The 14,977-nt window shown below is 44.9% G+C and overlaps 1 long non-coding RNA gene across 3 annotated transcripts in view; it reads left to right on the top strand.

The window, feature by feature from the left end:
• Positions 1-14,977, top strand: part of LOC123381772 — a 56,948-nt gene that overhangs the window by 36,639 nt on the left and 5,332 nt on the right. Inside the window, exons 9-10 of one of the 3 annotated variants that reach the window (XR_006589181.1) lie at positions 7,164-7,293; positions 7,751-8,324. The exons of 1 other annotated variant lie outside the window; for it this stretch is intronic. This is a non-coding gene — a long non-coding RNA (uncharacterized LOC123381772). Of the gene's footprint in view, positions 1-2,577; positions 3,142-7,163; positions 7,294-7,750; positions 8,325-14,977 lie in introns of those variants that run through there. One more of the 3 variants, XR_006589182.1, reaches the window with a different exon arrangement.

Below are 14,977 nucleotides of genomic sequence, written 5' to 3'. Positions count from 1 at the left end.
AGTATGCTTTGCACCCAACGTGGGGCTTGAACTGAGGATGCTGAGGTCAAGAGTTGCATGTTCTACCAACTGAACCAGCCAGGTGCCCCCTCCAGTTGATTCTCTTTAATAGATGAAATATCCTTTCACATTTCTTTTTTTTTTAAATTTTCATGTTTATTATTGTTATTATTTTAAGAGAGAGAGAGAGAGAGTGCGAGTCGAGGAGGGACAGAGGGAGAGGGAGACACAGAATCCGAAGCAGGTTCCATGCTCCTAGCTGTCAGCACAGAGCCCAGTGTGGGGCTCAAACCCACAAACCAAGAGATCATGACCTGAGCAGAAGTCGGACGTGTAACTGACCGAGCCACCCAGGCGCCCCTCCTTTCACATTTCTTATGAAGACTTTAATTACACTTAATCTGAAGTCTTTTTCTTCAGTAGTTGTTAATTCTGTTTCTTGAATGTTAGTTTTTCTGATGGTATTTTGATGGTTCTGTGTCATTGTTCTGACTTTTCTCAAATATTTAGTAATTCTAGACATTTGTTCATTTTTAAGTTGTATATTCTTGTTCCTGTTTGTCCTGTTTACTGACTCTGCATGTAGTAACTTTGTAGAAAAGTGGAATGTGCTGGATGGTTGGAGATGTGGGGGTTATGTAAGGAAGAAGAGGACCCATTTTGTCTTTTGAGTATGGCAATTTTCTTCCCCTCTTGGGTCCTAGTTGTTGTCTGGGGCAAGGCTTTGCCTCTGGCCCAAGAGCCCACACTTACTGGTTTGGTTTGGGGAAAATCCCCCTTGCAGCTAATTAGTACAAAATGTGAGAAGGAAAGGAAAAATCGCATCGGATACTCCAAGTGCATTTTCCCAATTAACCACTCCAAGGAATGGCCCAGGGCCTCTTCTCCTTATACCCAATAATCCTGAAATTGGAGGTCTTTGTTAACATTTCTACTTTCATGCCAGTCTTCTTGTGTGTGTGTGTGTGTGTGTGTGTGTGTGTGTTCCCATTAATCTTTTATTATCTGCCTTTGGTGTCAAACTTAGAATGGTCTTCTGTACTTCCCTTCCCTTCCAAAATTATAAATATTCATCTATTTTGTTCTTTTACTATTTTTGTGATTTCATGTTTTACATTCAAATCTTTCAGCCATCTGGAATTTATTCTAACGTCAGCCATGACTTGGAGCTCTAAACTTAAATTTTTTCCTAATGGTGAGCCAGTTGTACCCACCATGCTTTCCATGTGTGGGCTTTTAAAAGGCGGCTTGGCCCCCAGAGCTCCATAAAAGCCTAGGAGTTAAGAATAGAAAAGCTAGGACTATAACTCAGTCAGATCCTAATCTCTGTTCCATTACTGCTCACCATGGGACTCTGGCAGAGCTCGGTTCTCCCTAGGGGAAAGCTCCATCGATGATGTAAGTAAGGCCGGCAGGGCTGAGGCAGGGAGAGGACTTGTAGAGAGCCCTCTAGAGGAGTTTCATAGTTGCTGTGTTCCTGCCACTGGGCATGGTCTCATGGGCAATAGCTGCTCAGCCTTGCAAGAAACTCCAAGGGCTCCAAACTCTACTCTTTAACAGTATATTCTTTCTTCAACTCCCATAGCCTTCTCCTATAGATCATTCCAAGTCCAGCTCATCCTACTCCTCTGTGAAGCCTGCCTTGATATGCCCGGTGAGGCTTAGAAGCTGCTTTTCCTATTCTCCACTGCATTTTGCACAGATCTCCAGTGTGATTTTTGTTAACTGTTTGTTGACATGTTGTGGATGAATAAATTAGCTAACAAATAAACTAAGTTACTAAGCATGAAGGATGCTATCTGCCAGGTGCAGGGAGAAAAAGAAAGCTACCAAAGGGTATGGAGTTGCTGCTGACCATGTCCCCATATTCATCTGCGGCGTTCGTTGAGGCCCAGGTGTTCATGGCACTGTGGTTGGCACCCCAGACCAGCTGTGGCTTTGATTAGGTGCCTGAAGCTACTAAGGAGTCTTTTTTTTTTTTTTTTTTTTTTTCAAACCAAGTGTTAGGTCCTGAAGATACCAGGAGAGTCAACTTTGTCTCTTTCCTCAGAGCTGGTAACCTCATGTATAAGTGTGTAGACAGAATCTTGGAAGAAACTTTAGGGAGGGAAGAAATGCGCCCATCCAAACCTCCAAAGAGTACAAGTAATGTAGTTGAGTCGGAGGATGCTCGCTCGTCTGTAAAATATGTCCACCAGCAGCAAGCCAGCATTTCCTGTGTGCTGAATATGTGTGCCTCTCTAAACTCTTAATATACTTTATCTCATTTGCTCCTCATGAAAACCAGGTGGCACTATCAGTTCCATTTTGTAGATGAGGAAAGTGACTCTCAGAGAGGTAAAATGATTTACCTGTGGTCACAATGAGGAAGCCACAATCTGAAGCCCCAGTGGGGAATGGCTCAGGTTCAGAGAAGAGAAAAACGTAATATTTGGCCATCTGACCTCCCTCCCCCTCTCCTTTTACTTGGAATTAACTGGTGGGATTGAACAGAATTTTGCTTTGTTCTTTGGACCTTTGCTTCTGTGGTAGAGATAAACAGGTGTAGATAAACTCTACCCTTTCTGGTCTCTCTAGGTCCTAATACAGAGCCTGGCATACAAGTTGGTGAAATAATGCAGGAAGAAAACCAACATTTTCAAACACAATATGTCTGTCTCAAAGCTTGCCCTGTTCAAAATTTACCCCTCTGAATTCTTACTGAAGATTATGCGAGACATAGCCAAGAACCATGAAAATGCTCATTCCTTTGACTTGTCTTTTGTACTGTTTCCTTGGGGATTATCACTTTTTTTCCCCAAAAGATAGTTTACACTTTGAGAATTAAGATAATTTCTTAAAATACATATGACACAAAATTTAACATCTCAACCATTTCCAAGTGTATAGCTCAATAATGTTTAGTGTATTCACACTGTTGTACAATACACAAAAAGAACTTTTTCATCTTGCAAAACTGAAACTTCATACCCATTAAAAATCTTCCCATTCCCCACTCCTCCTGTTTCCCCTGGAAACAACAATTCCACTTTCTGTCTCTTTTTGACTATTCTAGATACCTCATATAAGCAAATCATACAGTGTTTATATTTTTGTGACTGGCTTATGTCAGTGCTTATCTTTTTGTCACTTAGCACAATGTCCTCCACGTTAATTGATTTACAGCATGTGTCAGAATTGCCTTGCTTTTTAACACTGAATAATATTCCATCCAGATATTGTGTTTTGATTATATTTAATTTTCAGCTTTTCTATTGCTTTTCAGTTTCTGTTTTGCTATTTCCTAGTGTTAGTGGATTGTGATTAGAGACTGTTGTCTGTACTCATTCTACTTTTTGAAATGTATTGAGGTTTTTTTGTTTGTTTTTTTATGAAAAAACCTTATATGTGGTCATTTGTTAATGATCCCGGGATACTCACGAAGTGTAAATTCTAGGTTTTCAAGATATAGAATTTGATATCTCTTAATTCAATCTGCCTTACTAATTTAACAAATCAAGTCCTCTATATCCTTACTTTTTGTATAGTTTATTGATCAGTCACGGGCTAAGAGAGGTGAATTAAAATTTTCTACAGTTACTGTACTTATGTCCATTTTTCCATGTAATTCCTATTGTTTTTGCTTCCTGAATTCTGATGCTATATTATTTTGTGCATAAATATTTATGACAAATCTACATTGTTGCTCTCTGACTTTATCATCATTTTCTCCTATGTCTTGTTTTCTGTTTTTCTGTGAATTCAGCCATGTCTGATACTAATTCCAAAACCCTTGCTTTCGTGTTGCTTGTATTTGCATGTATGGCTTTTGTTCTTGTTTTCTATTTTTTCCTACTCTTTTACTTTCAGTATTTCCGAGGAACACTATTTTAGATGTATCTCTTGCATGTAGCACTTGTTGGGTTTTATTTTGTGACTCCACGAGCTATTTTTAAAGAGTGAGGTTACCAGGTCAAAGTTAAAAAGAGCTTCTATAGCTCTTGACCCTCATTGCCAAATAAATTGTTTTTCACTAGTTGGACCACTTTATCCTGTCACCAGCCATTTAGAAGGAACCATCTCCCCACCATTGCCAGCATGGCTATTATACCGCCGCTTAAATTTTTAATAGGTGAAAATGGGACCTCATTGTTCTTTCATTTGCTTTTCTTGGCTTTATCTAACTCTAAGTAAATAAAGATGGAAGAAAAAAGAAATCAAAATGAGGGGCGCCTGGCTGGCTTATTAGGTGGAGCTTGAGACTCTTGATCTTGAGGTTGTAAGTTTGAGCCCCACGTTTGGTGTCGAGATTACTTAAAAAAATAAAATCTTGGGTCTCCTGGGTGGCTTAGTCGGTTAAGCAGCCACTCTTGGTTTTGGCTCAGGTCACAATCTCGTGGTCTGTGGAACTGAGCTCTCTGTTGGCCTCTGTGCTACAGTGTAAAGCCTGCTTGGGATTCTCTCTCTTCCTCTCTCTCTGCACCTCTGCTGCTCTTGCTCTCTCTCTCTCTCTCTCTCTCTCAAAATAAATAAATAAGTAAATAAATAAATAAATAAACTAAAAAATATTAAAAAAATTTTTTTAATGTTTATTTTATTATTTATTTATTTATTTATTAAAAAATTTTTTTTTTCAACGTTTATTTATTTTTGGGACAGAGAGAGACAGAGCATGAACGGGGGAGGGGCAGAGACAGAGGGAGACACAGAATCAGAAACAGGCTCCAGGCTCTGAGCCATCAGCCCAGAGCCTGACGCGGGGCTCGAACTCACGGACCGCGAGATCGTGACCTGGCTGAAGTCGGACGCCCAACCGACTGTGCCACCCAGGCGCCCCATTAATGTTTATTTTTGAGACAGAGAAAGACAGAGCGTGAACAGGGGAGGGTCAGAGAGAGGGAGACACAGAATCTGAAGCAGGCTCCAGGCTCCAAGCCGTCAGCACAGAGCCCGACACGGGGCTCGAACTCACGGAGTGTGAGATCATGACCTGAGCCGAAGTCGGATGCCCAACTGACTGAGCCACCCAGGCGCCCCAAAAATCTTTTAAAAAAAGGTCAAAATGAAACATTCCTTTTCAGTTATCTCCAGCAAGATTAAGATGGGTGGTGGTGTTTCTTATTCTAGATTCCCTTGACATTGGATCCCTTTCCAAAGGCTCCTCAGCTTGGGCCTTAAATTTCCCCAGGAGAAATTGTTGAGGCTCCTTCCTCACAGCCCTAGACCTTGCTTTCTTTCGTTCTGTAGTGAATAGGTAAAATAACATAATAAGAAGATATAGGGTCTGGAGCTAGATTAAATGGATTTAAATCCTAGCTCCACCTCTATTTACTAGTTTGTGATCTATGACAGTTACTTATCTTCTCTGTGCCTTGGTTTCCTGAGGTAATAATTCTCAAGGGTAATGATGACTACAACAGCGACACCTATTAGGGTTGTTATGTACAAGAGTTAACTTACGCAGACTCAGACAGGATTTTTCTTTTAGAAGTAAGCTCTACACCCAATGTTGGGCTTGAACTCACAACCCCGAGATGAAGAGTCACATGTTCTTGGGGCGCCTGGATGGCTCAGACGGTTAAGCATCCGACTTCGGCTCAGGTCACGATCTTGAAGTTAGTGGGTTCGAGCCCTGCGTCGGGCTCTGTGCTGACAGCTCAGAGCCTGGAGGCTGCTTGGATTCTATGTCTCCCTCTCTCTCTGCTTCTCCCCCACTTGCACTCTGCAGCTCTCGCTCTCTCTCTCAAAAACAAATAAACATTAAAAAAAAAAAGAGTCACATGCTCTACTGACTGAGCCAGCCAGGGTCTCCAGGATTATTATTATTAGCTCCACCTCTGTGAAATACTCCTTTTCTACTTCAACTATGGGGTTTTGGTGGAAGTTTTTTCCTTTTTACATGACCCTGTTTCCTTACTTGCTGCATTAGGTCTTAGGCCAGGGGCAGGGTCCTGACACAAGCAGCGCTAATCAGAATCCTTTCCTGGGGTCTCTGAAATTGGGACATGAGAAAGGAAGGCTTTATTGACTCTTTGGTGGAGGAGCTCCCAGAAGTGAGACCCAGGCTCCCGGCAGCCATATTTCCAGCCGGTGGGGGAGGCCAGGCTCTGAGAATGAGGTTGACTGACATGTGGAGAAAAGTAGACGTTAGAGATGGAAAGAGTCTGGCACCGTTGGAATCCTTCACTCTGGCGGTGCCCAAATGCTTCCCATTGTCCCTAGGCTTGCTTGCATTGATCTTCTGCCACTTGCAACCAAAAAAGAGTCTTAATACACTTCCTAAGGCACCTTAGGACAGTACATATTGTGAGTTCTCCCGTTTGTCTGTCCACCTTTCTCTAAAAAGCCAAAAGCTCTTGCAAGCCTAAGACATGCACACACGCATGCATGCGCGCACACGCACGCACACACACACGCACATGCAGGCACACAGACAAGGCAATTCGCAGCTTTTGGAGTGAGCTGTGGCTCCTTCACTGCCCATGCTGCCTGCACATGCTTCTACTTCACCACACACATTAAAAGACAGCTGTGCCAATGTCCAGGCCTAAGGAACTGTACTTGCTAAACAGGATGTTATCCCGGAAACTTGCGCCCTTCTCTGTACACCCCTTGTCCTTTTTTTCACTGCCCTATTCAGTAATTCACAAATATATAATGAGCACCTGCCAAGAACCATGTCAGGCCTGGGGCCCCAGAGAGGCAGCAAACAGTTCCTGATGTCAAGGATCCTGCAGCCTGTAGGGCTGTCAGGCTGTAAAAAGACAGATCCGAGAGAGACCGTAGAGTGAGTGTTAAACAGATGCTTTTGCCAAGTGCTCCAAGAGCTCGCAGGAGGCTTCATCACTGGTTGCCTGGGATGGTTGTCTGGCTGATCTACCCGCCTCCAGCTTCTCTCCACCCCAGTCCACCCTGCCCACTGCTGCCAGACTGTCTTTTTAAACACAACTCAGTTGTGTGACTGCCTCTGCCCCCTGCAGGCCTAACCCCACATTCCTTAGCCTGGCAAGATCCTAATCCACATATTCCTCAACCTACTTTCTCAGCCACATTGTCCATTGTTCCCTATTCACAGACCTTACTCACAGGCCTACGCAGCCCACTCCCCTTCATCATACATGTTCAGTGTCTCCCCACCGCTGTGCCTCTCCTCACTCTGTTCCTTCTGTTGCTGACCCCTGCAGGTCTCAATTATATATGCCTTCCAAGGAGTGATGGCAAATGCCTTTCTTCTCTCGTGCACCCTCTCTGATCATCTGGCTGGGTTGCTGTGTTGAGAAGCGTTCTGTGGATATACCTGGGGCTTGTGAAAAGGTACAGGGATCAGTTAGCAAAATCTTCCATTGCCACCAAATTGAGTGAGTGTTGACAGCAGGGAAGTGGTGGTGGGGGGAGGATGAACAGCACACTTGGGGTGCATTTGCAGATTTCATTCCAGGTCCAGGTCTAATGCGTCCCCCTCCATCCCCATGAAGACTTTCCTGCTTCTCCAAGTAAAATTAACCTGCTTTCCCCCCCTGAATATTTATAACATTCTCCCTACACTCTGTGAGAGCACAGATTGTTCCTACCACCTTTTACGGGTACATCTGTTTTGTTGTCCTGTTTTGTTTGTTTTCTATTTGAGGAGACAGTATCCTACAGCGTATGATACAGGTAGGGATTCAAAACACATTAACTGGATGGATGGAGCCGCGTGAACACCAGGACGAGTGAATTGTTACAGAAGAGCCTCTAGGGGCCTGTCTCATCAAGCCGACTTACCCTACAGGTCTCCACCCAGAGAAGACTCTAAGGATGGTGTTATGGTGGCCGTGTTCTCACTCATGAACCAATTTCCTGCATTTTTACTTCTGCCTGACCTGTCATTTGCTATCTTCTTGTGAGTCTGTGACCACTGAAATCTGAAGTCCCAGCCTCACTTTCATTCCTTTACTCAAACCATTTTTGATGCCTCCTTGGTGGCCAGTTCTATGCTCACTGTTAGGGGCACACAGATGGTGTCCTGTCTTCAGTCTGATCCCTCACTTGGGGAGAGTGAGGTGCTGGTGGAGGAAAGATTGAGAGCTGAGTCACAGGACATGTGGGACGAGTGATGTGCACCCTAAGGGAAGAGCAGAGGAATATGGAGGGAGGACAGCAGAGGCTGCTGGAGGAGGAGGGGTGGCAGAAGTTGTTAACACACCCACCCAATTCCCTCTTTGTCTATACTCCTCAGCACCTCATAACTATGTTGCCTGATGGCCATTGCTGCAAGCCGTCCTCCCCAGTGCCAGGACCTGAACAGGAAATATTTTTTATTTTTGTTTTTATTTATTTTAGAAAGAGAGAGAAAGAGAGTGTGCATGTGCAAGTGGGGGAGAGGGCAGAGAGAGAGAGAGAGAGAGAGAGAGAGAGAGAGAGAATCCTAAGCAGGCTCCACTCTCAGTATGGAGCCTGACGGTGTGCTCGATCCCACAACCCTGGGATCATGACCTGAGTGGAAATCGACACCCAACTGACTGGCCACCCAGGTGCCCTGAGTCAGGAAGTGTTTCAACAGCCCCACTACATCCTAACACTCCACACCTGGCCCCACTCCACACAAACCTTAAAAGCCCAACACTAATTAACCTTCTAAATCTGGGCTCCTCGTGCTACCCACTGGACTCCTTTGAATCTCCTTTGCTGCAGTTCACCTCTGGGACTCTGGGCCCAGGTAATCACCCTTTGTCCTGAGCTGCATGGGGGTCCTTATTTTCCTGTCCCTAGACCTGGGTGATCACCATGGGCATCACATCTGTGATGTCTCCAAATTATTACAGGGCCTCCAGAACACTTGGTGGATTTTCTAAAGCTGCTCTACTCCTCTGTCCTGGGTTTCTGGTCTCACCGCAGGCACTTTCCTCACCCTCCTGCCAACCCCCTCTCCCCACCTACAAACATGTTTAGGCTGCTGACCCAGCAGCAGTGCTGTCTAACCCTGTTGGCAGGAGACGGGCTGGCTCCAGAGAGCTGGCTGGAGGGGAACACAGAGGCTCACATTTCTTCAGCTCGTGCCAAACGTTATTCAGATGTAGCTTTTCAGACAGACACAAATTGCTCATCCAATAAACACAGAAGGGCTAATCCCAGGACATTTATCACAGTGAGGAAAGATGAGAGAAAGGACAGTCACAAGAAGCCTTTGAGAGCTGGCCTGGTGTGGCTGGCCCAAGAGGAGGTGGTAAGACCTCCATGTACTCCTGGGGTTTTCTCTTAGAGGGGCTGAAACCCGGCACCAGGGCTTTGGCATTTGCTTTCATTGTGACATACAAAGCCTGCGTTGGTGCACACACTTCCCATGGTGAACAGGGGGAAGAAATCAACATGGGTCAGGTACCTTTGTGGGCAGACAGACCTCACCTCCAGTAGTCAATGGTCATGTGATAATAGCTGGCTGCAAGGACTTCCTATACTTCTCCCACTGTGCACACACACAATGCCCTCAAGGCATTCTGTAGCTGTTTGCAGAGTTCTTAGGAGGTGTCCCTCCTGGCCCAGAATCTCTTATTTCTGGACTTCTCATTTCTGACAGGTGTGAGAGCATGGCTGCTGAGAAAGCAGGTTGAGGGACTAGACTGGCCACAATGGCAGGGGACCAGAGACAGGGGGATCCTCTGTCCACACAAGAGGGCTGGCCAAGCCATTGAAGTCCTTTGCTGATCTCTTTCTGTTAGGTCCTTCTAATGGGCCCCATGAGCATTCCCCTTTAGGGACTGTGCCTGGAAATGAGAGAAACCAGGCCCTGCTCCAAGGCTCAATCTCAGAGCCCAGGGAGAGGAGGACTAGGTGACCCCTCTGTAGGCAGCCTGGGTCATCCCATTAGGCCTGGATCTGTGCCATGCCACTGGGACTGTGAAGCGTGTCCGGGAGTGAGGGTCTCCTTAGTGGGAGGAGGCAATGACTAGATCAGGGTAGGGGCATGACAATAATTGCCAGCTTTCATACAGTCAGGGACTATTCTCACTTTTCTCACAACAACACAATGAGGCAGGTGTAGTATTATTGGTACCACTTTTCAGTGAGGCACTGAGAGTTTAGATAACTAACCCAAGATCAGCCAATTAGTGAATGGGAGGCTTGAGTATCTGTGCTTTTAATTTGCTGTGTGGTCAACAGGTGTAAGATGCAATGGTTTCAGAAAGCAGTTTAGAAATTCCAATTGTGTGGGGATACTGAGGAGGCTGGGGTTTGGAGGTCTAGAGTCACCAGACCTGGGATGAGCCCTTCCAAGGACAATGCTAAGGCAGGTTTCCATTGAGGACTCTCCCAGTTTTTCCAGAACTGAGAGGGGTCCTGGGACATGGGACAGTCCTGAGCCAACGGGAATAAGTTGACCATCCAACTGTAACAAAAGGGCTGGGCTTGGATCATTGCCACAGACTTCAGGGCCCACCTATGGACTAAACTCCTCATACCTCACAGGCTGGAGACTCACAGAGTGGCCTGCTGATGAGGAAGATGGGCAGAATAACAACCAACTGGCAGCAGCTCTCCCCAGATCCCTGGGAGGAGCAGACGATACTGTCAGGTGGCTCTAGAGCAGGAACGCCACAGCTCTTAGAGCTTAGTGGAAACAAGGTGCCTTCTGGTAGGGCCCGTCCTAACACAGTTAGGAAGGCTGGGGCAAATTCCCAGGTGAGAAGTGGCAGACAGGCAGGCAGGCAACATGAACCTGGTGGCCTCAAAGAAGCCAGAGGCAGGGCTCAACCTACCGCCTGCAGGGAAGAAGTTTCTTTTCTGGTTCCTGAGACTTCGTTTTGGCCAGAAATGACCTCTCATCTGCCCAGCTGTCTGGTAAACCCACACTGACCTGCATTCCTAAACCCAGCAGCTCTTAACCCTTCTCCCTCTCTGGCTTTGTCCTCACTTGTTATATGACATTGTCTATTTGTCAGTCTCTTTGGTTGCAGAGATCTAAAACTCACTCATGCAATATCTGGAAGATTTCAATATAGGGAGATTGGGTTCTGGGGCACAGAAATGCTATTAGGCCTCAGGAGGGATGAGAACGGGGCAAGAAGCCTGAGGAATGTAGGTAGTGCTCTCTTCATTTCTAGGTCCTCTTTATGGTCAGTTTCATTTTCTCAGTTTTCTTTGCTTCTCTGTATATTGGCAGAAGGTGGAATATTTACATAATTTCAATTCCAGCCATATCTAGGGTCTGACTGACTGTCCTGAATCTCAGATCCAAATTCTCAGGAGAGACCCTCTGATTGACCCAGCTTGGGTCAGATGCTCACCCTTGGTCCAATCAACTATGGCTGGTGGGTGGGTTCAAGCAGTACAAAAATGGATATGGAGGACCAGTCCCAGGAGGGTAAAGTTTTTTGAAAAAAGAGTCACCATGAGCTGGCTAGCCACTTTCACACTCTAACTATCCTATAGATTTCTGAAACTGACAGGTAACTGTGCCTTCCCTTCCCAGAGTTTATAAAATTTCCTCTCTGGATCCCTCAGTGCTTGGTTCAGTGTTCTTCTCACTCTGAAATATTGTAAAAATTAGTTTGAGTAACTGTGGTATTCAAAAGACAGTTCTTAAGCCTGGTGACCTGTCACCCCTACCTTATACAGTACCCTGTCTTTTCTCCTTTGACAGACCAGCAGCATTGTAGTCTTTATTAGAACTGCAGAATTCCCCACCCCCTCCCACATATTTCCCACCCCCTCACAAATATTTGAGTAGCTTCTGCATTTTAACATCTCCCCAGATGGTGTACACTAAAGTTTGATAAATACTGGAGGGGCTTCCTGTCTTATCTCTCCTAATAGATTGGAAATTCTGAGGGCAGGGACTCCATTCAGCAGACTCTGGTGGACGCTATGTCCAAAGTGCCTTGTTTAGTCTTGCAAGGCACAAAAGTCTTCGAATACAGTAATGAGGGGATTTAAAACTTAGAATAGTGGTTGAAGAGGATAAATTACTTATATAGTATCTGAGTTTTGAAGTAATCCTGCAGGAGATGGAGGGAAGTTGGAGGTGTAGATGAAGCAAACATGGGGTGATAGAAACATTGAGGTTCATTATACTATTCTCCCCACTTTTGTGTATTTTTGAAATTTTCCATAATAAAAATTAAAAGCAAGGAATAATGGTGGGATGCATTATAAGAAATCGTCTAGCTGCTCAACATAAATTTGTTTCCTGGCCAAATGAAGTAAATGAAGTAAATCCATTCCACCTCCAAGTGGGATTGCACAATCCCTGTCAGATTTTTGGAGGATGGGAGAAGTTTGGAACATGGGTCATGTGCAGATGACTTTCTAATTTTACAAAAGTAGGGGTTGTAGTCGGTTTCTTTCTGTCACTTCAAGATGACTTAAGGCAAAGAGGGGGAGATTCGCCAGTTCATATAATTGATCAGTACAGGGCCAGATACGCCATACTAGGACACATACCCCATGACTCCATGTTGGCTTAATTCTCAAGCAGGCTCTTTCCACTTGATAGCTGTAGGGGGTTAAATAGGGAACCCTTGAAATTCATGTCTTCCCTCAGAATAAATCTTGTTTGGAAATAGGTCTTTGCAGATGCAATTAGTTAAGTCAAGATGAGGTCATACTGGATTAGAGTGGGACCTATTTCCAGTGATTGGTGTCCTAGTAAGAAGAGGAGAGGACACACTGACAGGAGAGAAACATACACACAGAGAAGGCCATGTGAACATGGAGGCAGATTGGAGTGATGCAGCTAAAAGCCAATGAACACTGTGGTTGCTGGGAGCCACCGGGAGCAAGAAGAGGCAAGGAAAGATTCTTTCCTAGAGATTTCAGAAGGAGGATAGCTCTACTAACCTCCTAATTTCAGATTTCTAGCTTCCATAGCTGTGAGAGAATGAAGCTCTTTGGTTTTTTTGTTTTTTTTTTGTTTTTTTTTTTAAATTTTTTTTTTCAACGTTTATTTTTGGGACAGAGAGAGACAGAGCATGAATGGGGGAGGGGCAGAGAGAGCGGGAGACAGAATCGGAAACAGGCTCCAGGCTCTGAGCCATCAGCCCAGAGCCTGATGCCTGGCTCGAACTCACGGACCGCGAGATCGTGACCTGGCTGAAGTCGGACGCTTAACCGACTGCGCCACCCAGGCGCCCCAGCTCTTTGGTTTTAAGCCACTGAACGTTTGGCAATTTGTTACAGAATCTTAGAAAACTAATATTATACCCTTGGCAACTCCAAGCTGGTCACCCCAGAGGAACGAAAGAGATTTTTTTCTCAATGTTTGTCCATATTTCTCAATCAGAAGTCCTGAGGGAAGATGGGTTCTTTGCTTCTTGCCTCCTTGGATCATGTGTCAATTGTTGAGCCAATTACTGTGGCCAGAGGGAAACAGTGCTCTGATTGGCCAATATGAGTCCACCGAGGAGCCCTATCCCAATTAATTATATGGTATCTGAGTTTTGAGGTTAGGCTACCCCAACCACACAGTAAGAATGGACCTCCTCTTACCATAAGGATGAATGAATAAAGAGTAAACAAAATTAACACCTGTCCATTATAAAGAGAACAAGTTGACCCTGCAAACTATACTTTTACCCAAAAATTGATTTTTTTAATTAAAAAAAATTTTTTTTACATTTATTTTTGAGAGACAGAAACAGAGCACAAGTTGGGGAGGGGCAGTGAGAGAAGGAGACACAGAATCCGAAGCAGGCTACAGGCTCTGAGCTGTCAGCACAGAGCCTGACGCGGGGCTGGAACTCACAAACCATGAGATCATGACCTGAGCTGAAGTTGGATGCTTAACCAACTGAGCCACCCAGGCGCCCCCAAAATTGGTTTTTAAAGATATAAGGGAAGTAGAGATCTCCCAGAACAAGTCAAGGCAAGGGCAATCAAATTTCCTTTTATGACGGGTCCCTGAACTGATAGATCACAGAGCTGTAACTGATTGTTGGCAAATTGGATCTTCAGCAGGGACTTTAACAATCTCTGCCATGATATTCTTGTAGGTAAAATGAGAAAAATGGGTTGAATGATAGTACCATCAAGAGGAAGAGTAACCTGCTGAATGACTGGAATGAACCTTTGTCATTTTATTTGTCCACTCAGCGTACAATCCCTTATTTTGGAATAATTTTCTTTTTTTAATATTTTAAAAAATGTTTACTTATTGCTGAGAGAGGGAGAGAGAGCGTGAGCATGCACGAATGGGAGGTGGCAGAGAGAGAGAGGGACAGAGGATCCCAAGTGGGCTCTTGGCTGATAGCAGAGAGCCCGATGCTGGGCTTGAACTCATATACCATATACCATGACCTGAGCCGAAGCCAGATGCTTAACTGACTGAGCCACCCAGGTGCCCTGGAATAATTTTCTAATAATAATATAATATTGGAGGGTTGTAGTTCCCTGGCTTCCACCATGGAAGCAGAAAGAAGATTCTCCTTTTCACTTCCTGGCAGCTAGGACTCAAGTGTGTGAATCGGACCAAGGACTTTGACTTCTTAGGGGATGATGCTAAGAGGCAAGGATAGTGTGGGAAGTGTTCATGGCAACAGCAGCAGCAGCTTGAGCAGTCTTGAAGTGGTGGTGCTGAGTATTCGCTGGCAGCAGTGGCCATGGCAGAGAAGTGGTGTAATTACTGTTTTGCAGTCAAAAACCCTGGTTGGCACAGTGACTGCATTTAAAGGATCCAAGTCAACTTGTAGGGTATTTCCAGTCTTCTAGGATTCTGTCTTCAGCCCTGTCTCTTAGTTTAACATGGACATCAAAAAGTGAATGTTGTGTTAGAAGGCATCGATGAAAATCTGATACTTGGAACTATGAAGGCAACTGATTATCCTTCTCTGTTCTGTCACTTGGACCCCAGCTAGAACACCACAACCAGTCCTGAGCACTAGTCTTTCATGAAGGAAATAGGCAGACTGGACCTGGTCAAAAAATGATCAGGACAGGGAAGGAAATCAACCACAAAGTATGAAGAACAGTGGAAATGATAGGTATCACATTCCCTGACTCTGGAGAAGGGGGAATTGGTGACATA

The sequence above is a fragment of the Felis catus genome, chromosome D4 (genome assembly GCF_018350175.1).
Source record: "Felis catus isolate Fca126 chromosome D4, F.catus_Fca126_mat1.0, whole genome shotgun sequence".
In the NCBI taxonomy this organism is placed as follows: domain Eukaryota; kingdom Metazoa; phylum Chordata; class Mammalia; order Carnivora; family Felidae; genus Felis; species Felis catus.
Note: the sequence above shows the minus strand (reverse complement) of the source record. Positions and strands in the feature narration are given on the sequence as shown.